Source organism: Lactuca sativa, chromosome 1 (genome assembly GCF_002870075.4).
Source record: "Lactuca sativa cultivar Salinas chromosome 1, Lsat_Salinas_v11, whole genome shotgun sequence".
NCBI lineage: Eukaryota > Viridiplantae > Streptophyta > Magnoliopsida > Asterales > Asteraceae > Lactuca > Lactuca sativa.
Genome location: NC_056623.2, coordinates 73,206,371 through 73,213,247, shown reverse-complemented (window position 1 = coordinate 73,213,247; position 6,877 = coordinate 73,206,371). Strand labels below are relative to the sequence as shown.

Here is a 6,877-nt window from a genome sequence, read left to right as displayed (position 1 = left end):
TGGTTTTATGATTTTGGAATTTGGGATACTTTGATTTGTGATTATTACTTTTCGGAACGTTTTGTAAGCAATTATGATTTTTGGTTGAATTTTAAAAATAAAAAGTTTACCTTGATTTTTGAGATATTACACAATTTCGCCAAACATTCTCCCATGGTGTTGGTCAAGAGAATGCAATTTCTATAAGAGAGTGAAAGTGGTCTCTTGAGAATTTCCTATGTCATTTATCGTTATTAGTCTTTCTTTCTAACTCTAGGTTTGCTTGTATCTATTATAATTTTTGTAATTTTATTGTTATACTATGTTTTCCCATCAAAATGGTGCTCGGTTTTATAATGCAAAATTAGTTTTTTCAAATTTTATGTTTATATATTTATTTGACGGTATAACTATATTTTAATTGTAATAACTATTAGTTGTAATATCATGTTATACATTAAAGTGTATTAATCACACGTAATAAAGATCTAATATTTATGCTATGAATTAATTTATAGTTATTTACGAAAAGATGTAATATAAATTTGTACAAGAAATAATAAATAGAATGGATGTTTTTGACACTCTATATAAGTTATAAATAGAATATTGTAGGAATATGTTTTTGGTGTAAAAAATGGTATATAAGGTTGACAATTAAGCACGACTTGCATAATATTTTTATGCAAATTTGATGCAAAAAATGATATTGTGAGTTGGAGATGATTTAGAGAAAAGTTTCTTAGCAATATATTATATAGCCTCCACAAAAATTATCAGGACATTTTTTATTACTACATAGAAAAGAAGTAGACAAAAATAGAATACAAGAAGGCTTTTTATATCAAAATTACCAACAATGAAAAACATATGATAAACATAAGATGTAACGAACTATACAAAAGACGAAAAGACTTAATATATAGTACCCTTAAGATCTTTTTTGAAGATTTAGTGCTTCCAAAAAATGTGCTACCTTATGCCTTTGCTACATTTAAAATAGTAAAGTCGAGAATTATTGTGTGGATAAAATAAAAGGACATATATGTATTTAGAAGATGCAAGTACTTTGTTGTGTCAGGGACCACAATACTAATAATTGAATGTGAAGGGGTAGAAATGGTCCACTAAAAAAAGTGTTGTATGGTCTCAAAACATCAGTTTCATTGGGCTTGTGCGGGTGGGGTTACAAACTAAAACGACATGTCCAAAAGATGTATCATATATGCATCTGTCAATTCACTATTTCACCTCACACCATCGGTCACTTTTATCACTTCACAAATTTAATTATTGTAAATATTTTGGAAGACATTTAACACTATAAGAATCAAAGTTATTAAGATCCAGATTTTATATATATATATATATATATATATATATATATATATATATATATATATATATATATATATATATATATATATATATATATATATATATATATATATATATATATATATATATATATATATATATGATTATGATCGTAAAAGTAAATTGGATTTTTAAGATCTTATCAAAAACATTTTTAAACATTAAAAATATTTCTTTAATCTGGTCAACAATAAATAGTTTATAACATAAAAAATACATCTTCAATAATGAACCAAAAGTGAATATTGCTAACATATTTTTTACAATATTCATATAGTAATACATGCACAATGTTAAAATATTCAAAGTTTAATATTATGAATGCTTGGTATCATGGTTTCTAATATTTTTGTGTTTCTTATTTGAACAATTATATATATATATATATATATATATATATATATATATATATATATATATATTAATGAAATATAGAAAAAATTATAAAAAAGTCCTTATATATTTGTCTCATGATCGATTTATACCACAAAAATACCCTTTAATGACACGCATTGCGTGTCATAAAGTCACAGATGATACACAAATGCGTGTCAATGAATACCCTGTCATAAAGGAAAACAACACACATTTGCGTGTCGTAACCTTACGACACGCATTTATGACACACAAATGCGTATTATTAAAGCCACTGTCATAGATGAAGATGACGCATATTTTTGCATATTATAATTTTAAATCTTTACAGAAAATATTATATATAGATTTACTAATTTTCAAATTAAATTAGCATTTAATGTCTCATAATGCAAAATAAAATATCATATACAAAAAATACATTCCATTGCACAAAATTAATGTTATACAAGTAATCATTCCAATAGTACATAAATGTAATACATCAAATGTGAAGGAGATGAAAGTCATCAACAAATAGTAGTAGAACCAAATGAACTTGATGACCACATTCACAACATTCGAGCTACTTTGCTTGACACTACACATATCAACAAGACCTGCAAATTTAAATCATGCAACCATTAGATTCACATATTGAGAAATCAAAGTATACTATGTTACCCAAGTAAGAATAAAGATGTTATATTTACCGAAAAGCAAGTGCAATGTTGTAAAAAGAAATGAAAGAGGGATACCCTTTCAGCAACATCTCCTGCTAATGGAGACATCGTCAGTAAAAGGACACTTCTTGTCAATTTAAGTACCTAAAATAACCAAAAGGTACATGATTTAGGTAAAAAGAGTGATCAATTCAATTTCATCTCTTTTGTTTCTTATTCATCCAAAGGATATCAAACAACTTTCTATAGATTCGACAACTCTTTGATAACAAACAAAATGATTAAACATATAAGACTGTGGTGAGAATACCTTTGATAGCTTTTCTTGGTGTTTTGAATCCAAGACCAACACTCTTCCAAGTTAGCTTTTTACCCCAAGTAATCACTAAGGGTATTAGAATATATATATATATATATATATATATATATATATATATATATATATATATATATATATATATATATATATATATATATATATATATATATATATACTACAACAAGAAAGAGACATAGTGAGTATATATATATATATATATATATATATATATATATATATATATATATATATATATATATATATATATATATATATATATATATACACTACAACAAGAAAGAGACATAGTGAGTGTTGCATATTCCAACTGTGAAATAGTGAGTGTTAAATATATCCCTTATATGCAACATTTCCTTAATACAAAACAAAAACAAACTTAGTTCTTTGATAGGGTAAAAGAGTAAAAGGGTAAAATGGTAAAAACCGTTTCCTTCAACAATTCAGACATAGTGAGTTGCATATTCCAACTGTGATGCAACTGTATCTTGCAAATGCAAACCTTGATAATAGTTTTTTTTTTTTTTTTTTTTTTTTTTTTTTTTTTTTTTTTTTTTTTTTTTTTAAATCATCATTGCAACATTTTCTTAGTTCATAACCATTCTAAAATATGCAGTCTCATCTGAGCTGTTATTAAAAACATGTATAAAAACTACAAACCTTAATTTCCGAAAAAAATATATTTTAATGTGATGTTCATGAAAAGAAGCATGAAATTGCCACCTGTACCAATTCATATCTTCGCAATTTGATGACAAATTGAGGGATAATTGATAAGAGAGGACATAGGACAAACGAGGATGGGTTGTCAAGCCACCTTATGGGGTCAAATTCAGCTTATATGTGGTCAAACAATAAAAAAGTTAAATCAATTAAGGTTGCATAGCAAATTAGCAATCTATATATATATATATATATATATATATATATATATATATATATATATATATATATATATATATATATATATATATATATATATATATATATATATATATATATATATATATATATATATATATATATATATACCATTATATACAAATTATAAGTATTACGGATGCAACCTTGACCTGCGGATTCAGGTTGCCGTAGGTATTTGACCTAACGGGCGGATATTTCCCGTCTTAACTGGTAACGGGGCGGGGACGAAGATTACTTTTTATACTCGAAACGGGTACGGTGCGGGGAAGGGTATGATAATATCCGCTCATTTAATACCCTTTTATATATATATATATATATATATATATATATATATATATATATATATATATATATATATATATATATATATATATATATATATATATATATATATATATATATATATCACCTCTTGTTTTATTAAAAATAGTGGATCAAAGAAGTAAAAAAAAAAACTCTATTATAACGTTATTAATGACCCCATTAATATAAGATTAATGCATTCAAACTTTTTATTTATTTTATTTATTTTATTGTTAATGAATCTGCAGTGCACTCACTTTTAATTGTAAGCTCCTGACGATGTGGAATTTTAGGATTAATTACAAAATTAAAAAATAAAAACGCATCCCACAAGAAAACCAGGAAGGAAGCCTTTGTAAGTACCAAGGAACCATATGGTACCTTTGTATTCTTTTTCAATGAGCCGAGCCGAGCCTGAGCCTGGTTAGGCTCGGCTTAGGCTCGTTTAAGTTATATGAGGCTCGAGCTCGAGCTCGGCTCGTTTCGAGCTTTCATTTACCGAGCTCGGCTTAAGCTCGTAAAGAATTATACAATCGAGCCGAGCCCGAGCCTGACCAGGCTTGGCTCAGTCTCGTTTAAGTTATACGAGGGTCGAGCTCGAGCTCGGCTCGATTCGAGCTTTCTTTTACTGAGCTCGGCTCAAGCTCGTAAAGAATTATACAAGCTCGGCTCAGGCTCGGGCTCGGCTCGTTTGTCGTTTGATGTGCCTAAATAAGCTTAAGCTCGGCTCAATCTCGTTAAAAAGCTCGTTTACTAATACCCAAAATCCATAATTTTCCAAATATGTTTTTATTTTAATATAAGAAAATAATAATAAATTATATTATATAAATACTCGTTTAGGCTCGCGAGCCTAATCGAGCTTAGTGACATAGGCTCGAGCTCGAGCTCGTTTAATAAACGAGCTTAATATTAAGCTCGAGCACGGCTCGGGCTCGTTTGAAACCGGTTTCGAGTCAAGCTTTTAACGAGCAGATCCCAAGTAGCTCGCAAGTAGCTTGACTCGTTTGCACCCCTATACGTATGAATTAATACTTCATACTATTTTGTTAAATTGTGTTGCTTAAGATGAAAATAGTTTTGCAAAACAATTAAAAACAAAATTGGCTTAGAGAATTTTGACTAGCTTATAACATCCATAAAAATCACAACCAATTTAAACCTTTCAAAACAGTCAATTTACCGGAATACCCCTGATCCGACAATATGAGTATGTCTACTGGGCCCACAACTCATATCTGGCTTACTCCTGAGCCCACATCATAAGTCCAGCTTGCTTTCGGGGACCACAGCTTATGTCTGACTTGCTCCCTGACCCAATTAGTCATCTGATTGGAGTACCAATGTTCAACCCTCAGTACGAGTCTGGCATACCAACCAGTCCTTAGCTCGTATCTAGAATGCTACTGAGCCCTCAGTATGAATCTAACATGTCCTTCCCGACCCTCAGCTCATATATGGAATGCTCCAGGGTTTGTTGGCTACAACACAAAGCAGTACAACCTCAAACCAACAAAACATGTCGACATATAATAGATAACAAACATATGCAGATAATCAGGCTAACAAGATCGCATATAGTCCTACAGATCTACCAGACTAACATATCGGCAACTAGCATAACCATGCATATCTATTCTATACTTAGTTTATTAATGTATACCAGGATATCAATCCAATGGGCTGGTCTTGGTGCCTTCGACTTGTAAGTACAGTGAGGAAAACTCACCTCAATTCGTTGATAATCACATAACTGCTCGGACCGCCGAACTGGATAACCTCGCGCCAACTAACAATAAGTATAATCTTAATCAATAAATAACCCGATAACCCAAAATACCCTTAGGTCAAACTTGGTCAAACCTAGTCCAAGTCAAAGTCAGCGTTCAAGGTCCAAAAGTCAATATTTCTTCAGAGCAGAGTACGCCCTACGTACCAAGAGAGTATGTCCAACATACTCTGATGTTGACCAATAGCAGGGTGCTGACCGCGTACATACAACATACCACCAGGTATGCCCAACGCCTAAAACTCCATTAAGAGCTCATTCCATTAAGTTCTTACATCCAAAAATTGAATCCAAGCCCAAAATGATGTCCTAAGTCATAAATTTTCAAACTTTATGACTTTGCATGGCTATAAAGTTCTTAATGTCCAAACCCCAAAGTTCTTAACGCAATAAGACATCACAACTCTTGCATGGAAGGGATGGAAGGGCCAAGATCACATTTTTATAGTTCATAATAGCTTTATAATGGATAAAGTTTCCAACTTTATCCATTAGAATGGCCTCAACAAACAAGATCTAGTCTTTAAGTCTCACAGGGACCCAAAAGTTCATCTTTTTCAACTGAACCCATTAAGTATGTGACATCCCCAAAATCACGGCCAGAAAATACCGGTATGTTTATGCTTTGTTTAAAAATCAGAGTTACATTTTAAATGAAAGTGTTGCGGAATTTTTTCCCAAAATAAAAATATGATAAAGATTTATCAAAAGCATTTCCATAGAAATGTATTTCATTAAAAGACTTGGGATGTCATGTTCGTACAGATCAAAAGCATAAACAGTACAATATAAGCCTTACTACATTATTTCATATCTACAGGCCTATATCCGTAATCCCTCGTCCAAAACATCACACCTATGCTCATGCGCTACTACCTGTAATACAAGAAACTGAGTGGGTCAGGCTTGGGAGCCTGGTGAGCACATAGGGTTTTCAACCCACAATAAATAAGTTTATTAAATTCATCAATCAACAATAACCCGATTACCCGTTCCTGTTATCCTCACTTTAAGTCCCTAAACACCTATCATAAGGGACCTAGCCTAAGGATCATCATCGGGATGGACACTACTGCTAAGGGGATTCCTCGGCAATAAATGTCCTAAAGGCAACCATGTGAGGGATGG

General features: G+C 30.8%; 1 long non-coding RNA gene across 1 annotated transcript; it reads right to left on the bottom strand.

The window, feature by feature from the left end:
* Positions 1–2,140: 2,140 nt before the first annotated feature.
* LOC122196009 (uncharacterized) lies at positions 2,141–2,813 on the bottom strand. The gene is made up of 3 exons (XR_006187215.1): positions 2,704–2,813; positions 2,469–2,537; positions 2,141–2,330 (listed from the first exon to the last, which is right to left on the bottom strand). It is a non-coding gene; the product is annotated as an uncharacterized LOC122196009 (long non-coding RNA).
* Between the last annotated feature and the right edge of the window lie 4,064 nt (positions 2,814–6,877).